A 20203-nucleotide genomic window follows, 5' to 3' on the forward strand; every position below is an offset into this window, starting at 1 on the left:
TTCTCGGACCAATGGGGCTGAAGATACCTGACCAATAAGAAGCTTGGGCTGGCTGGGGGCCGGGCCACAGGTAGAGCGAGGCCGGAAGCCCCGCCTCTGCGCTTTATGTTCCTTCCTTCTCACGCCCTTATTTGTGCCAGCTCCCTTGCTTCCCCCGCTCCCCCTACCTCTGCCCCTCTACGCGTGCGTAGTGGAAGCCTTGGGCCTCTGCAGTCTCTCAGCGCCGGTTCTAGCCAATCCTGCGTGGCCTCCAGACAAAAAGGGAAGCAGGAAGAGCCTCTGAGACTACGCCCTCCTCCTGACCCCTGGTACACAGAAGTCCTCCCTCCCTTGAGGTTTTAAATTTTATTTTGCAGCTGTAGCTGATTGGGTTCAAAAGATAGTTTTCAAAAAAGGCTATCGCCCTCTCTGCCTCCTGCAGAACTCTGTCATGGGGAAAAATTGGAAGCAGTCTCAATGTACCTCAGTAGGGCATTGCTTTAATAAATGTTTCCATCACAGTAAAGGGTATTTGCCATTTACAATACAGACATGGGAAATGGCCTTAAGGAAGAATACAGACCAAACTGTAGAATATTTCTCTTTTTAAAGTATATAGTGTATCCTTATTGAAAGAAAAAAAAAACCTTAGTCATGTGAGCAAGTCAAATTAACTAATTTCAACTATTAAATCATTGATTGCTAGACAAGTCTTATGTTCACCTGCTTTTGGCTTTTTTATTTTTTAAATATATTTTATTGATTTTTTACAGAGAGGAAGGGAGAGAGATAGAGAGTCAGAAACATCGATGAGAGAGAAACATCGACCAGCTGCCTCCACACCTCCCACTGGGGATGTGCCCACAACCAAGGTACATGCCCTTGACAGGAATCAAACCCGGGACCCTTCAGTCCGCAGGCCGACGCTCTATCCACTGAGCCAAACCGGTCAGGGCTGCTTTTGGCTTTTTATTGCATAAAGTCTGTAAAATGAATTTGGAACTGTTGATGTAATGTCTTGTGCTTTGTTGAAGGTGTGTTTCTTGAAAATACTGTTTACAATATATAAAAGTCAATCCAAGGGGAAAAAGTATATAGTGTACTATATAATATATGCATTAAAGGACAGGAAGGCTACCCAGTGAAATGTGACCAGTGGTGCTAGCACAGGTAGTTGTGTATTTCCCAAAATTACTATAATGGTGCAGCATAATATAGTAGTTAAAAGCCTGGATTCTTGCTTTAAATCCCTGTTGCACCATCTGGCTACTAGCTCCGTGACCTTGAAGTTACCGCACCTCTCTGGCTCAGTTTCATCATCTGTAAAATGGAGGTAATGTTAATAGTACCTATTTACTGGGTGTTAAGAGAATTAAATAAGTTCATATTTATAAAACACATAAAACAACCACTAGTTCATAGAGCCTAAGATAAATGAGTTTTGAATTTGTGCCCCCACACTTTCTCCCTTTACCTATAACCCGCATATATAAGGTTAGAGCTTTTCCTCCATTCTGCAAGCTGTGCCAGCTCCCACTGCTGGCCAGAACCTATAGGTGGTTCAGCTCAGAGTTCAGTTTTTGGAGACAGCCTTGTTGGACTTGGGATGCTTTTTGCTTAGACCTGTGGGTCATGTATTTCTGAGATCATGCCCACCTTCAGGAACTGGTCTCCATGTCCAATGGATTCTGCCTTCTAAACAAATCTTCTCCCCTGCTTCTCATCATTTTACAATGAACAATGAACATTTTACTAGGATTCACCAAACATTTCTTGTGCTCATCCTCCACTCTCTTCCCTGCTGCCACAACCTTTTGCACATTCTCTGGAACATTGCAACTGCCTCCACATTGATCTCTCAGTCGTCTTTCTCACCACCCTCCAAACTACCTCACCCAGCATTTGACAGAGAGCTCTCAGAAATACAGATTTGACACTCACTTCCCCAATTAAGACCCTTCAGTGGCTATCTGATGTTGAGAGGCTCCTTAGCCTGGAGGCTCTAGGGCTATTCTGCTTATATCTACAGGCTCATCTCTTGCTACTCCCCAACGGGTTCCAACCATGTTGAATTATCATTTTACAGGTCCTCAAATGTAGCGTGCTCTCTTCAAACTTCATGCCTTTGCACACACTGTTCTCTCTACTTGAAATGCTCCCTCCCCCCTATTTTTGATCTAGCTATCTCTTGTTTACTTTTCAAAGCCAAGCTCAGGTGCTACTTCCTTCAGGAAGCCTTCCCTAACCATCTTCTCCGCCTTTTCTCAGGCTGGGCTAGGCACTCCTTGGCACTCCCATTGCACTCTAGGCTTAGATCTAACATCTGTATGATTTTGAGTAGTATCCCGTGCCTTAGATACACCACAGTTTGTTTAACCATTCACACATTTAAAAACATTTAGGTTGTTTCCAGTTTTGCACTATGACAAATAAAGTGGCTATAAGCATTGTGTAAAGGTTTTTGTGAGTATACAAGTTTTTATTTATCTAGGATTATTTCCAAGAGTGTAATTTCTGAGTTGTACAGTAAATTGTATGTTTAATTTTGTAAGAAACTGCCATACTCTTTTCCAGAGTGGCTGTACCATTTCATATTCCTTCCAGCAATGCAAGGGTGATCCAGTTTCTCACTCTAATCAATAGCATTTTGTATTATCACAATTTTTTATTTTTGCCATTTAGTAGATGTGTACTGATATCTCATTGTGATTTTTAATTTGCATTTCTCTAATGGTTAATGATGTTGAACATCTTTTCATGGGTTAATTTGCTCTCTGTATATCCTCTTCAGTAAAATGTCATGTCTTTTGCTCAGTTACTGATTAGATTTTTAAACTGTTGACTTTTAGCTCTTTATATATTCTAGATATGAGTACTTTGTATTCATCCTCTTAAAAGGTTTGCATTTTTTTTTTTTGCAAAGCAAAAGTCCTTAATTTTTTTATGGTTCATGCTTATGGTGGCATAGTAAGAACTAAATCCTACATTCCAGAGATTTTTCTCCTATATTTTCTTCTAAAAGCTTTGTTTTAAACTTAAATTGGTGATCCATTTGAATTAGTTTTGTATAAGGTGTGAGGTTTAGATCAAAGTTCATTTTTTTGCCTATAAAAGTCCAATTGCTCCAACATTTGTTGAAAAATATATCCTTCATTAAATTGCCTTTGCACTTAAAAAAATCAGTGGGATGGCCCAGCCAGTGTAGCTCAGCAGTTGAGCTTTGATCTAGGAACCAAGAGATCACCAGCTCGATTCCTGGTCAGGGCACATGCCTGGTTTTCAGGCTCAATCCCCTGGGGGGGGGGAGGGGTCAAGGGGTAGCCAATTGCTGATATTTCTCTCTCATCGATGTTTCAATATCTCTATCAATCTTCCTCTCTTTTAAAAAATCAATAAAACAATTTTTAAAAACCTCACTGAGTTATACACCAAAAAAAAGGGTGAGTTTTGTGTTTTTTTGTTTGTTTGTTTTTTTTTAAAAAATCAGTTGGCTGTACTTGTCTGAGTCTGTTCTGGATTCAGTGTTCTGTTTCACTGATCTGTGTGTCTTTCCCTCTGACAATATCACACAATTATTGTAGCTACATACTAAAGTTTTAAAATTAGGTAGAGTGATTCTTTTTCTATTTATTATTTTTCTCAAAAATATATATTTTTTAAAGCTATTTTAGTTCTTTTTATCTTTCCGTACACATTTTAGAATAATCTTGTCTGTATCTATAAAAATGTTGCTAAACTTTGATAAGAATGGTGTTAAACCTATAAAACATTTTGGGGAAAATTGATATCCTTACTTTGTTGACTACTCCAATTTATGAACACAGTACGTCTTCCCATGTAGTCAGATCTTGATTTCTTTCATCAGTGTTTTGTAGTTTCAGCTTACAAGTCCTGTACATATTTTTTTCCAGATTTATACCTGTGTATTTTATGTGAGTGATTGTGAGTGATATTGTAGTTTCAATTCTGGATTTCACATGTTCATTGCTAATATTTAGAAATAAAATTGAGTTTTGTATGTTGATCTTATATCCTGTGATCTCACTGAACTCATTTATTAATTCTAGGAGGTTTTTTATTTTGTGTGTGGATTTCTTGTGATATTCCATTTAGGAGGTCAGGGTTTGATTCCCAGTCAGGGCACATGCCCAGGTTGCAGGCTCGATCCCCCAGTAGGGGGCATGCAGGAGACAGCTGATCCATGTTTCTCTCACGTCATTGTTTCTATCTCTCTATCTCTTTCCCCTCTTCTCTCTAAAATCAATACAAATATATATTTTTAAAAAACAACTCCCTGCTCAGTGTGGAGGCATGGCTGAGAGACCTGCACATTGAAACATCTAAAAGTGGGCAACTGGGAATAAACAGGGAGATGAGAAGGGAGGAAAACGCAGACTGCCCGCAGACACAGCCCTGCAGCTGGGAGCTTGCAGCTCAGCCTGGAGAGGGAGGAAGTCAGCAGCAGGTGCTTCCTTCAGCTGGGAGGAACAGAGAGCTGTATGGGTCAGACCAGTAGGGCAAGTGGAGCAAACAGTTTCTGAGCCAACAGATGCCTGACAGAGCATGGGCTTCTGCTGTGAAGTTTTCCACTATCAGACGAGGCGGTGGTGTTTCAGACAAAGAAACAGAACCACAAAACCCTGCCGCCACTTGGACTCCCAAAACTCACCTCCCATTACCCTTGGAGTAGGGTTGAGGAGCATATTATCTGTAAACTAAGAGCCATTGCAGTAGAACTGCTGTTTCCTTCTGTGACTGATCCCCAGGTGGGGTACTTTGGAGCAGAACCCCAGGGAGTTCAGGGGTCACCACAACAGTGAGGGCAAAACAAACCCACTTCAAGCAGGGGGGCTGTACTGTCTTATGGAAGCCATGAAGGTCAAGTCCTGGAGATCACAGAGGTAAAAGAAACCCTGCAATTCAGCACCATCTACTGGAAAATAGTAGAAAGACCTCTGCAGAGGAACATGCTAAATAGGCCATTAATATAGACAGGTATACAATGGACATAAGACACTGGGGGGTAGGGGAGGCCAGGGGATTGTCAAGGGCGGGGAAAAAAAAGGACACATATGTAATACCCTTTGTAATACTTTAAGCAATAAAATAAAAAAAAGAAAAAACTTCTGTCTAAAAAAAATATATAGACAGGTATACATGCCTAGACAAAGAAGAACAGCAAATACCATGAATAACCATGGTAATGAGGATGATCAGAAAGAAAATGAAAAATCCCCAGAAAGCAAGAGGGAACACATAGAAATATATGATATAAATAACTGCGATTTCAAGGTTGCAATTCTGAAAATACTCAATGAGATGTGAGAAAATACAGACAGGCAATTCAAGGCACTCAGAAAACAAATCAATGAACAAGATGAGTACTTTGCCAAAGAGATCGAGACTTTAAAAAAGAACTATTCATAAATCCTGGAAATGAAGCTTGCAATTAAGGAGATTAAGAGTAAATTACTGAGCACAAAAAACAGAGCCAACCATATGGAGGAAAGAAATTAGTGATATAAAAAATAGGAATCTAGAAATGATGTAGGGGGAAGAAGAAAGAGATCTGAGCATAAAGAAAAATGAAATAACTTTACAAGAACTATCTGACTCCATAAAAAAAGCACTATTAGAATAGTAGGCATTCTGGAAGAGGAAAATAGGGAGCAGGGAATGGAGATCCTATTCAAACAAATAGTGGATGAAAACTTCCTAAGCCTACGGAAAAAACTAGATCTTTGAATCCAAGAAGCAAACAAACACCTAGTTACTTCAATCCAAAGAGGCCCTCTCCAAGACACTGTGTATTAGAACTGTCAAAAATTAATGACAAAGAAAAAATTCTCAACACAGCAAGGCAAAAGAAGGAAGTGATGTACAAAGGAAAACCCATCAGTATTTAAACTGACTTCTCAGCAGAAAATTTAAAATCCAGGAGAGAGTGAAACCAAATATTCAAACATCTGAGAGAAAGTACTAGCACGAATAATATATCAAGCAAAATTATTCTTTAAATATGAAGGAGAAATAAAAACGTTCCAAGACATACAGAAGCTGATGGATTTTATCACCATAAAACCTCCATTGCAGAAAATACTCAAAGTAGTTATTCTACCTGAAACAAAGAACATAAGGTCACAACACTAAGAGTAAATTCACCAAAAAACTTACAGCATAAACAGGGATAATTTGTAACAACAAACACATAAAAAGGGAGGGGATAAAGACCTGAAGTGGCAAAGAAGGATGAAGATCAGATGAACTCAAAAGAAAAAAAAAACTACTGCATATATGCAACTTTATTTTTTATAAACCTAATGGTAACCAGACACAAAAATTCCCAAATCAGGACACGTAGCTTTAAAAAAGAGGAAACAGAGGAAAGAACTATGGAATTCCACCAAACAAATACAACAGATAAAAATAGAAAAGAAAAGAACCAATGGATGCACAGAGCTACCAGAAAACAAAAGATAAAATGGCTGTAGGAAATCCTCATACATCATTAATTACCCTAAATGTAAATGGTCTAAATTCACCAACAAGGAGGTAAAGAGTAACAGAGTGGATCAAAAAACAAAACCCAACCATATATTGTTTACAAGAGACATATCTAAGCTGCAGAGACAAAGATAGAGTCAAGATAAAAGGGTGGAAAATGATTGTCCAAACAAAAAACACCCACAAAAAGCAGATGTAGCCATACTTATGCCTGACAAAATAGATTTAAAGATAACAAGAGGCAAAAATGGACACTTTATAATGATAAAGAGGACACTACATCAAGAGAAGTTCCTAGAAATATATAACGTTCCCAGGCTAAATCTTGAAGAACTGGAAAATCTAAATAGACTGATCAGCAGTGAGGAAATTGAAACAACCATCAAAAACCTCCCCGAAAAACAAAAGTCCAGGACCAGATGGCTTCATTAGTGAATTCTACCAAATGTTCAAAAAAGATTCAAAACCTATCCTTTTCAAACTCTTCCAAGAAATTGAAGAAGGGGCAATACTTCCTAACACATTTTAGGAGGCCAATATAACCCTGATATATCAAAAACTGGCAAGGATAAGACAAGAAAAGAAAACTATAGATAAATATCTCTGATGAATACAGATGCAAAAATCCTAAACAAAATGCTAGTAAATCAAATACAGCAGTGCATCAAAAAAATAATACATCACGATCAAGTGAGGTTCTTTTCAGGGGCACAAAAATGACTCAACATATGCAAATCAATCAATGTAATACACCACATTAACAAAAGAAAGGATAAAAATTATATGACCTTATTAATAGATGCAGAAAAAAGCATTTGATAAGATACATAATCAATTTATGATTAAAATGCTCATAATATAGGAATAGAAGAAAAGCACCTTAACATAATAAAGACCATATATAATAAATCCTCAGATAATATCACACTCAATGGTGAAAAACTGAAAGCTTTTCCTCTAATACAGTTTTTTCAGCTCGGCGTGTCAGCATTTTGAAAAACCCTAACTTAACTCTGGTGCCATGTCACATATAGAATTTTTTTTGATATTTGCAACCATAGTAAAACAAAGATTTATATTTTTGATATTTATTTTATATATTTAAATGCCATTTAACAAAGAAAAATCAACCAAAAAAAATGAGTTCACGTGTCACCTCTGACATGCGTGTCATAGGTTCGCCATCACTGCTCTAATATCAGGAACAAGACAAGGATGTCCACTCTCACCACTCTTACTCAACATAGTTCTGGAAATTCTAGCCAGAGCAATAAACCAAGAGAAAGAAATAAAAAGCATCCAAATAGGGAAGGAAGCAATAAAACTGTCATTTTTTGCAGACGACGTGATTTTGTATATAGAAAATCCTAATGACTCACCAAAAAACTATTAGGAACAATAAACAAATACAGTAAAGTTGCAGGATACAAAATCAATGTACTAAAATCCATTGCCTTCCTGTATACTAATTAACAACAAAACTTCAGAAAAAGAAATGAAAAAAACAACACACACACGAAACAATTCCTTTTGCAATTGCAACCAAAAGAATAAAATACCTAGGAATAAACTTAACAAAGAATATGAAAGTTCTATATACTGAAAATTACAAAATGTTATTAAAAGAGATTTAAAAAGACACAACAAAATGGAAAAATATCATGTGTTCATGAATTGGAAAAATCAACACAGTTAAAATGGCCATATTATCCAAAGCAATAGACAGTTTTAATGCAATCCCCATTGAAATCCCAATGTCATTTTTTAAAAAGAAATAGAATGAGAAATCATTAAATTTGTATGGAACCACAAAAGATCCTGAATAGCCAAAACAATCCTGAGAAAAAAGAACCAAGCTGGAAGTATCACACTCCCTGACTTCAAATTATACTACAGAGCTACAATAATCAAAACAGCATGGTATTGGCAGAGAAACAGAAACACAGATCAATGGAACAGAATAGACAACCCAGCTATAAAATCACATTTATATAGATGGATAATTTTTGACAAAGGAGCCAGAAACACACAATGGAGTAAAGATAGTCTCTTCAATAAATGGTGCTGGGTTCAACTTTAATAAGGTGAAAGTGCACTATGAAGATTGTTCACCTTTGATGCATTTGGGATTTATGTGGTTACTTGAACTTTGAAGAACTACTGGATCTTAATGCAATCTTTCATAAGAATATATTTTATACTATGTGAAAAAATAAGACAAAACTTATTACTAGGAAAAGCAAAGACCAATCATCATGACATTTTGAGATTGTGTTTTATAAGAAAACACTCAAATGTATGCAGCTATTTTCTTATGTTGAAATACTTTGAAAGTTTAAAACATCGGCAAATAATTAATATTAAAAGTATTTTTTACACACTGAGATACTGTGTAAACAAAATGCCTTAATTATTAATAAGCCAATGTATATGATACCAAGATATTCTTTTTACAAAAGTAAAACCAACCATACTTCTGGCATGAAAATTGTGGAATTAAATCAGGGGGTTCCATTCATGTGAAATGTTGTTAAAACTTATTTTACACCATCTTTAAAACTTGAGAATATTTTTAATATCTCTGAAATTTTGTTGCCAGAATCTTCATGTCATTTATGTGTTATTCCTATCTACACTAATAAAAGAGAAACATGGTAATTGGTGTATGACCCCTACCCTTTTCATTGGCTAATCAGCGAGATATGCAAATTAACTGTCAGCCAAGATGGCAGCCGGCAGCCAGGCAGCTTGAAACTAACATGAGGCTTGCTTGCCTCAGTGACGGAGGACTCCAACATTCCCTGCCTGTGGCTGCAGGCCTCTGAGCCTGCAGTTTCAAACATTGTAACCAATACCTCCGGACTTCAGCTAGCAGATTTGCAACATTGTATGCAAAGGCCAAAAACCTACTTTCAGGAGCAGAGGATTAAGAGCTGAAGCCAAGCCTCAAGCTAAAGCTGGCCCAGAATAAAAAAAAAAAAAAAAGAAAAAAGGAAAAGGAGTGTTTGGGAGTTCAGTCACCCCCAGCCTGAAAACAGCCCTCAGCCCCTCACCCAGACTGGCCAGGCACCCCAGTGGGGACCCCCACCCTGAAGGGTGTGTGACCAGCTGCAAACAGCCATCATCCCCTCACCCAGGCTGGCCAGGCACCCCAGTGGGGACCCCCACCCTGATCCAGGACACCCTTGAGGGCAAACCAGCCAGCCCCACCCGTGCACCAGGCCTCTACCCTATATAGTAAAAGGGTAATATGCCTCCCAGCACCGGGATCAGCATGACAGGGGGCAGCGCCCAAACACCCTGATCGGCCCTGCTCTGTGTGTGACGGGGTGCGGTGGCCCAACCCCCCCCCCCCCACCGGGCCCTGCTCTGTGTGTGACAGGGTAGAGCCATAACCTCCCCATCGGCCCTGCCCTGAGTGTGACAGTGGCAGCGCCCCAATCCCCTGATTGGCCCTGCTCTGTGGGTGATAGAGGGCGGTGCCCCCCCCCACGGGCCCTGCTCTGTGTGTGATGGGGTAGAGCCATAACCTCCCCATCAGCCCTGCCCTGAGTGTGACAGTGGCAGCGCCCCAATCCCCTGATTGGCCCTGCTCTGTGGGTGATAGAGGGCGGTGCCCCAACCCACTGATCCGCCCTGCTCTGTGTGTGACAGGGGACGGTGCCCGAACTCTCCTATCGGACCTACTCTGTGAGTGACAGGGGGGAGCTGCTCAACCCCCTGATGGGCCCTGCTCTGTGCGTGACAGGAGGGAGCTCCCCAACCCCCTGATGGGCCCTGCTCTGTGCATGACAGGGTACGGAGCCCCAACCCCCCTGATGGGCCCTGCTCTGTGTGTGACAGGGGCAGTGCCCCAACCCCCGGATTGGCCCTGCTCTGAGCCCGACCAGGGGCTGCACCTAGGGATTGGGCCTGCCCTCTGCCACCCAGGAGCAGGCCTAAGCCAGCAGGTCGTTATCTCCTGAGGGGTCCCAGACTGCGAGAGGGCACAGGCCGGGCTGAGGGACCCCACTTCCCCCCGAGTGCACAAATTTTTGTGCACCGGGCCTCTAGTATAAAAGAAAGAGGTGAATATGTATTTGTGGTAGTGTTTAGCTGAAAATGTTCATAGAGTTGGCTAATTTATATTCACTTTCTCTTGTATATAGAGTTCTAATATTTTCAGTTCTGTATCATTTCAGCTTCATTTGAGTAAATTTACTAAATATTCCCATTTTTTAAGAAAATCTGCTTTTGTATGAGTTCTAATTGTTTTTCACTACATTATGATTTATAGAATTACATAAATTGCTTTAGAAATGTTTACCGTTAGTGCTGACCTTATATTTTGATTCCAACTCTTTTTTTATTGTTTTATTGCTTAAAGTATTACAAAGGGTATTACGTATGTGTCCTTTTTCTTCCCCGCCCTTGACAATCCCCTGGCCTCCCCTACCCCCCAGTGTCTTATGTCCATTGGTTATGCTTATATGCATGCATACAAGTCCTTTGGTTGATCTCTTACCCCCCTCCCACCTGCCCCCCAACCCTCCCTGGCCTTCATGATGCAGTTTGACAATCAGTTTGAGGGAGTTCTGCCTCTGTATCTATTATTGTTCATAAATTTATAATGGTCTTTATTATCCCTGAATGAGTGAGATCATGTGGTATTTTTCCTTCATTGACTGGCTTATTTCACTTAGCATAATGCTCTCCAGTTCCATCCATGACATTGCAAATGGTAAGAGTTCCTTCCTTTTTAGAGCAGCATAGTATTCCATCGTGTAGATGTACCACAGTTTTCTTATCCATTCATCTACTGATGGGCACTTAGGCTGTTTCCAGATGTTAGCTACGGTGAATTGTGCTGCTATGAACATAGGGGTGCATATATCCTTTCTGATTGGTGTTTCTGGTTTCCTGGGATATATTCCTAGAAGTGGGATCACAGGGTCAAATGGGAGTTCCATTTTTAGTTTTTTGAGGAAACTCCATACTGTCCTCCATAGTGGCTGCAGAGTCTGCATTCCCACCAGCACTGCACAAGTGTTCCTTTTTCTCCACATCCTCTCCAGCACTTGTCGTTTGTTGATTTGTTGATGATAGCCAGTCTGACAGGTGTGAGATAGTACCTCATTGTTGTTTTGATTTGCATCTCTCAGATGATTAGTGACTTTGAGCATGTTTTCATAGGTCTCTTGGCTTTCTGAATGTCCTCTTTAGAGAGGTGTCTATTTAGATCCTTTGCCCATTTTTTGATTGGATTGTTTATCTTCCTTTTGTTAAGTTGTATGAGTTCCCTATAAATTTTGGAGATTAGGCCCTTATCAGATATGACGTTGGCAAATATGTTTTCCCACACAGTGGGTTTTCTTGTTGTTTTGTTGATGGTTTCTTTTGCTGTGCAGAAACCTTTTATTTTGATGTAGTCCCATTTGTTCATTTTCTCTTTAGTTTCAAGTGCCCTAGGAGCTGTATCAGTGAAGAAATTGCTTCAGCATATGTCTGAGATTTTGTTGCCTTTGGATTCTTCTAGAATTTTTTCCCATCGTACATTTAAGTCCTTTATCCATCTTGAGTTTATTCTTGCGTATGGTGTAAGTTGGTGGTTTAGTTTCATTTTCTTGCATATATCTGTCCAATTTTTCCAACACCATTTATTGAAGAGACTGTCTTGGCTCCATTGTATGTTCTTGCCTCCTCTGTCAAATATTAATTGAGCATATTGGTTGGGGCTGATTTCTGGGCTCTCTATTCTATTCCATTGATCTATATGTCTGTTCTTCTGCCAGTACCATGCAGTTTTGAGAACAGTGGCTTTGTAATACATCTTGATATCTGGTATTGAGATCCCACCTACTTGGTTCTTTCTCAGGATTGCTGCAGCTATTCGGGGTCATTTTTTATTCCAGATGAATTTCTGGAGAGTTCGTTCTAGGTCTGTGAAATATGCCATGGGTATTTTAATGGGAAGTGCGTTGAATTTATAGATTGCTTTGGGTAGTATGGACATTTTAATGATGTTGATTCTACCAATCCATGAACACGGTATGTTCTTCCAACTGTTTATGTCTTCCTCTATCTCTTTTTTTCAACGTCCTATAGTTTTCTGATTAGAGGTCTTTTACCTCTTTAGTTAAGTTTATTCCTAGGTAGCTTAATTTTTTTGGTGCGATGATAAATAGGATTGTTTTTATAATCTCTCTTTCTGAAAGTTCACTATTGGTGTATAGAAATGCCTCAGATTTCTTGGGGTTAATTTTGTATCCTGCTACATTGCCAAATTCATGTATTAAGTTTAGTAGTTTTTTGATGGAGTCTCTAGGGTTTTGTATGTATAATATCATGTCGTCTGCAAATAAGGACAGTTTTACTTCCTCTTTTCCAATTTGGATGCCTTTTATTTCTTCTTCTAGCCGAATAGCGATGGCTAATACTTCCAGTACTATATTGAACAGGAGTGATGAGAGTGGGCAACCCTGTCTTGTTCCTGTTCTTAGGGGAAATGGTGTTAGTTTTTGTCCATTGAGTATGATGTTGGCTGTGGGCCTGTCATATGTGGCTTTTATTATGTTGAGGTATGATCCTTCTATTCCCACCTTGCTGAGAGTTTTTATCAAAAATGGGCGTTGAATTTTGTCAAGTTCTTTTTCTGCATTAATTGATATGACCATGTGGTTTTTTTCTTTCAATTTGTTTATGTGATGTATCTCGTTTATTGATTTTCGGATACTGTACCATCCTTGCATCCCCGGGATAAATCCTACTTGGTCATGGTGTATGATATTTCTGATGTACTGCTGGATCAGATTTGCTAAGATTTTGTTGAGGATTTTGGCATCTATGTTCATGAGGGATATTGGCCTGTAATTCTCTTTCATTGTGTTCTCTTTACCTGGTTTTGGTATTAGGGTGATGCTGGCTTCATAGAATGAGGTTGGAAGTGTTCCTTCCTCTTGAATTTTTTGTAGTAGAGATTCCAACTCTTTATATTACTACCTCCTTCAATGATTGGTATGAAATGCCAGCAGATTGTGTGAGGTCTTTTATTTTCTCAATACCATTTTTTGGTGTCAATAACCTCACTTGTGGAATGTCTTCACAGCTGTATATTTTAGACTGTCTTGAGAGTGATTGGGATTTAAATGACACTATTAGTTCCTACATCATCTCATCTTTAATGAGCCCAAGATGCATCTGAGCAATGATTTTTAGCATCAAATTTCTGTGCAGTAATCCTTCAAGCACTTGAATATAAGTCTTTAATATTTACCCAATTAGCGACTACTGATCTGAATCCTAAACAAGTATCTTTATTGGTTTAAACATATTGAAAATATTATCTTTATAAATAAATAAATAAATAAATAAATAAATAAATAAATAAATAGTGATGGGAAAACTGGAAAGCCACATCCAAAAGAATGAAACTGGATTAGTTTGTCCCCATGTACAAAAATTAATTCAAAATGATCAAAGACCTAAATATAAGACCTAAAACAATAAGTTACACAGAAGAAAATATAGGTACCAAAGTTATGGACCTTGGTCTTAGAAAACATTTTATAAACTTGACCCCAAAGGCAAAGGAAGTAAAGGCAAAAATAAGTGAACAGGACTATATCAAACTAAAAAACTTCTGCACAGCAAAAGAGACTGACCACAAAACAGAAAAAGCAGCCAACCAGATGGGAGATGATATTTACAAACAGTAGCTCTGACAAAGGTTTAATTTCCAAAATATATAAAAAACTCATAAAATGCAACACCAAACAAACAACTCAATCAAAAAGTGGACAGAGTCCCCCAAAATACACCTCTCCCAAGAAGTCATGCGAATAGCCAATAGATATATGAAAAGATGTTCACCCTCATCAGCAATTAGGGAAATGCAAATCAAAACTACAATGAGATACCACCTCACACCCGTTAGAGTGACTATGATCAACAAGACAAACAATAACAAGTGTTGGAGAGATTGTGGAAAAAAGGGAACCCTCATTCACTGCTGGTGGGAATGTAGACTGGTACAACCACTGTGGAAAGCAGTCTGGCAATTCCTCAAAAAATTAAGAATAAAGCTATCATACTACTCAGTAAATCCTCTCCTGGATATACCTGAAAAACTCAAAAACACATATTCACAAAGATATATGCACCATATGTTCATTGCAGCATTAAACATGGTGGCCAAGACATGGAAACAATCAAAGTGCCCTGCAATAGAGGGCTGACTAAAGATGTGGTACATATACATAATAGAATACTACTCAGCCATAAGAAAGGATGAAATACTGCTATTTGCAACAACATGGATGGACTTTGTGAACATTATGCTAAGTGAAATAAGTCAGTTAGAAAAAGCTAAGAACAGGGGAGGACAAAATGGCTGCAAAATAGGCAGAAGTGTCCGAGCCTTGTTCTGGAGCAGATAGAATGAGCAGCTGAAACGAATAACACCTACCCTGAATTGGTGAAGAAGACTCAGCTGGTGAGACAATTTGTAGCTGGGAATGGCAGAGGACTCTGGAGAAAGGTAAAATCAAGGATCTGGGCAGGAGAGATCCGTCAGACCTCTGAGCCCAGAAGGTCAGAGGGAAACCGCATGGCACAGAGATGCATCCGTTGGGACAGGCATAGTGTCTGACTGTGGAAAGGTGGTCCATGGGACTGCTGGTGGCAGGGGATTCTAGAGAAGTCCACAGTCAAGAAAGACTGAGCCCAGAGGGGGTATCCAGAAGGGCTGACCAGAAAGTGCAGTTGCCAGCAGGAGAGGAGCTCGCAGAGGTGCAGTCTTTCCCCTCTCTGTGGCCTTTGCTTCTCTTCACTGAACCTAGTTCATAGGACCTTTCAGATATGGACACTTACCCATGGCTGAGGTGGAGGAGAAGGTGCGAATTTGTGGAGTCTGGGGAGAGGAGAGGGTCCAGGAGAAGTGGCAGTGAGTCTGGCGCTGAGTCATACCTGAGCCCAGGACCTGGGCAGCCATTTTCTCCTGAAGAGGTAGCCCCTCCCTCCAGTCTCCAGGCAACCAATACAGCCACACCCAGAATACACCCTCACCCAGAATACACCCTTAATGGTACCAAGGATTAAAAAAAAAATCTGACTAGTCCCTGAGTGTCCACAGGGACTGGCTTAAAGAGAGGCTTTCAGTCCCAGCAACAGGAAACTGAGAAATTGCAAACAGTACAGAAGACTGGGATCTTAAGCCAGCCAAGGAACAACACTCCACTTTTTCATTTTTATTTTATGTTATTATTATTTTGTTATCTCTTTTTGCTTTATTTTACTTTTTTTTCATTTGTTTCTTTATTTTCTATTTCTTTTCACATTTTTTTCATCGTTCTACTTTAAATGTTATCCTATTTTTTAATTATTTTTTCTTTAATTTTTTATTATTACTTTTTCTTTTCCTTCTCCACTCATCCTCTTTCTACTTCCTCTATACTGAACTGAGGTCCTCCCCATATTCATCCAATTCTTAACCTTACTTTCTGTATATCAGATTCTGCCCCCACCCTCTTTACTGGGTATTTTGTGTTTGTATGTTTTGGTTTATCTGTTTGTTCTCTGATGTTTTCTTCGTGTGTGTGTGTGTGTGTGTGTGTGTGTGTGTATACTATCTAATAATAGACAGACATTGTAATTAACCATACTTCCGCTACACTTCCCATTGGCTAATCAGGGTGATATGCAAATTAACTGCCAACCAAGATGGCGGCTGGCAGCCAGGCAGCTGAAGGGAACATGAGGCTTGCTTGCTCCAGTGATGGAGGAAGTCAAGGTTCCCCACCTGCCGTGGCCCAGCTCTGAGCTCCAGATGCAACAATGTTGCAATTATAGAAGCTAAACAAACACCAGGTACCTGCTTTCAGCCAGCCGGCCTCGGAGCTGGAGCCCCAACAAAGTTTCAATTACAGGAGGTAAATAAATCCCAGAATAAAAAATAAAGAAAAAAAGGAGAGACTGAGAGCTTCAGTTGCAGGCTTGGCCCACCTGAAAACAGCCCTCAGCCCCTCATCAAGGCTGACCAGGCACCCCAGTGGGAACCCCCATCCTGAAGGGGGTGCAGGCAGCCTGAAAACAGCCATCAGCCCCTCACCCAGGCTGTCCAGGCACCCAAGCGGGACCCCCACACTGATCCGGGACACCATTCAGGGCAAACCAGCTGGCCCCCACCCGTGCACCAGGCCTCTATCCTATATAGTAAAAGGGTAATATGCAAACTGACTCTAGCAGCAGAAAGACTGGGAATGACTGGTCACTATGACACACACTGACCACCAGGGGGTAGACGCTCAATGCAGGAGCTGCCCTCTGGTGGTCAGTGAGCTCCCACATGGGGGAGCTCTGCTCAGCCACAAGTCAGGCTGATGGCTGCCAGCACAGCGGTGGTGGTGGAAGCCTCTCCTGCCTCCTCAGCAGCGCTAAGGATGTCAGACTACAGCTTAGGCCTGCTCCCCGCTGGCAAGTGGACATCCCCCAATGGCTGCCGGGCTGCCAGAGGGATGTCTGATTGCCAGTTTAGGCCCAATCCCCTGGGGAGCAGGCCTCAGCCAGCAGATGGTCATCCCCCTATGGGTCCCAGGCTGTGAGAGGGCACAGGCCGGGTTGAGGGCACAGGGCCTTTAATATATATATATTCATTTTTCTTCCTTTTTTTCCTTTTTCTTTTCTCTCCTATCTTTTTTTTCTTTCTTTGATATCATTTGAGCTCTCTCCCCCAATTCTCTTTTCTCTGGTGGTCACTTATATTGGGGTTACTGGTGTCATGAGTACATTTGTGTTTTGTTCCCTTTGTGTTGTGTCTTGTCTAGGAGAATTTTATCCTGTCTGGCCAATGTGCTAGAGAGCAAGCCACATAACTAGACACCTGGAGAGGAACTCCATCTATGAACAGGTCAATAACATACCAGACCCAACTACAGAGGCAGGAAGAAGGCAGCAGTGAAGGAGAGAGCATGAGTGAGTAAGGGAGCAAAAGAGGAGTGTGTGGTTGTGTGGGATGTGTGTGTGGGTGTGTGAGTGAGACAGCTAGATCACGCAGGACATTTGGGCGGAGGCTAACCGGGCTAGCCTAACTAGGCAGGCTCTGCTACCATTGCAAACAGGACCAGGAGGCCAGCTCTTCTTCAGAGGCCTCGCCTTTTCGAAGCGGAGAGCTGCTGTAACTGAGAGCCCAGCCTCACCTCACCCAGGGTGCCCTTAGGTAACACCTGGGACTCTACAGACACCCCTGCCAGGGACCTGCTACCTCGGCTGTGGTCCTACAGTCACCAAGTCTCCAGCCACCCTGGGCACAGGCTCCTGTGAATTCCAAAGCATGCTCCTTTCTAACCGGCCCAACACTTTAGCCCAGGGCACTGCAACCACATGAGCAGCATCCCACCCCAGGCCGAAGAGCAGCAGCCTCACGTGGCCTGCCCCTGTCCAAGGAGCAGCAGCTGTGTCAGCGGCCGGGTCCCCGTCCAAGTAACAGCAACCACGTGAGCAGTCTGCTCCCATCCGAAGAGCAGCAGCCGCACGAGTAGCCTGCCCCTATCTGAGGACCAGCAGCTGTGTGAGCAGCTTGCCCCTGGCCGAAGAGCAGCAGCTCTGCGAGCAGCCTGCCCCCATTTGAGGAGCAGCAGCCACCTGAGCAGCCCAACCTGGTCCGAGGAGCAGCAGCCCTGCGAGCAAACTGCCCCTGTCCAAGGAACAACTTCCTCACGAGCAGCCCACCCCATCTGAGGAGCAGCAGCTGCACACAGCAAGCCCTGATCCAAGGAGCAGCGGCCACGTGAGCAGTCCACCCTGTCCGAGGAGCAGCAGCCACGTGAACAGACTGCCCCATCTGAGGAGCAGCAGCCTTGTGATCAGCCCACTCCTATCTGAGGAGCAGCAGTTGTGCAAGAAGCCTCCCCCCACCAGCCAGAGGAGCCACCACTGCTGTGAACAGCACCCATCAGAGGAGCCACTGCTAACTGAGGAGCAGCCACTGCCATGACCACCCAAAGAGCAAACATACCCCAAGGAGCCACTGTCACCCAAGGAGCACCCGGCATGACTCAACATCTAGATCCCTCAGTGAGATAAAAAATGGGTAGACAAAGACACCCCCAAAGAAAAGGAGGAATCGTGAGAAAGGCAGCTATGTGAAACAGAGGCATTCAGTATGTTAGAAAGAGAATCCAGAATAAGGGTCGTATAGTTCATAAACTGGATGGATGAAAAAAAAATCAATCAACAACTTATGTAAGAATCAAGAAGAAATGAAGAGTGATATAGCTGCAATAAAAAACATAATGGAAAGTTTCAAAAGTAGACTAGGAGAAGCAGAGGACCAAATTAGCGAATTAGAAGACAGGGAAGCAAAACACACCCAAACTGAACTGCAATTGGAGAAAAAAATTAAAAACAGGAGGAGAATCTAAGGGAGCTATGGGACAACATGAAACAAACAACATATGAATAATAGGGGTGCCAGAACAACAGGAAGAGAAACAAGGGTTAGAAAGCCTATTTGAAGAAATAATGTCAGAAAACTTCCCTGAGGTGGGGAAGAAAAAAGTCACACAAGCACAGAGAGTCCCAAACAAGGTGAACCCGAAAAGATCCACACCAAGACACATCATAATTATGATGGAAATGTTCAAGACAAAGAGAGAATCTTAAAGGCAGCAAGAAAGAGACAGAAAGTTACATACAAGGGATCACTCATTTCAGTGGTTCTCAACCTTCTGGCCCTTTAAATACAGTTCCTCATGTTGTGACCCAACCATAAAATTATTTTCGTTGCTACTTCATAACTGTAATGTTGCTACTGTTATGAATCGTAATGTAAATATCTGATATGCAGGATGGTCTTAGGCGACCCCTGTGAAAGGGTTGTTCGACCCCCAAAGGGGTCGCGACCCACAGGTTGAGAACCGCTGCATTAGATTATCAAATGATTTCTCAACAGAAAAAAATCAGGCCAGAAAAGAATGGAAGGAAATTTACAAAGTGATGCAAAGAAAGGGACAGAAACAAAGAATACTCTATCCAGCAAGGATATCATTCAAAATTGAAGGGGAAATAAGGAGCTTCACAGACAAAAAAAAAAAAAAAAAAAAAAAAAAAAAAGCCTAAGGGTGTTTTTCACTACCAAGCCAGCAAAGCAAGAAATGCTAAAGAGACTGTTGTAAAAAGAAGAAATAAAAAGGGAAGAAGGAACACAGGCCAAAAAATAAAAATGGCTACAAACAAGTACCTATAAATAATAACTTTAAATCTTTAAATGTAAACGAACTAAATGCTCCAATCAAAAGACATTGAGTGGCTGAATGAATAAAAAAAAATGACCCATATATATGCTGTCTACAAGAGACCCACCTCAGAACAAGGGTCTCACACAGACTGAAAGTGAAGGGATGGAAAAATATCCAGGCAAACAGAAATGAAAAAAAAAAAAAAAAAAAAAGCCAGGCTCACCAAGAAGCAGAGAGTGAGGACACAAACAACAAAATCAGAAATGAAAGAGGCGAAATAACAGCAGACCCCAGAAACACAAAGAGTTGTTAAAAAAAATACTACGGGAATTGGCTCAGTAGTGACAGGCAGCACGGACCCATTGACTGTCTGGTTACATTTCCCTGCCCCCTTTGATCTCCCCCAGCCCCAACAGGCGGTGGGCGAATGCCGAACCTCAGTTCGAAGGGGGCCGGGAGCCACAGAGGTTAAAACCAGCGGTTCCCCGGCTTCCCGCCTCCCTGAAACG

This window comes from Myotis myotis, unplaced genomic scaffold (genome assembly GCF_014108235.1).
Source record: "Myotis myotis isolate mMyoMyo1 unplaced genomic scaffold, mMyoMyo1.p scaffold_m19_p_4, whole genome shotgun sequence".
Taxonomy (NCBI): Eukaryota; Metazoa; Chordata; class Mammalia; order Chiroptera; family Vespertilionidae; genus Myotis; species Myotis myotis.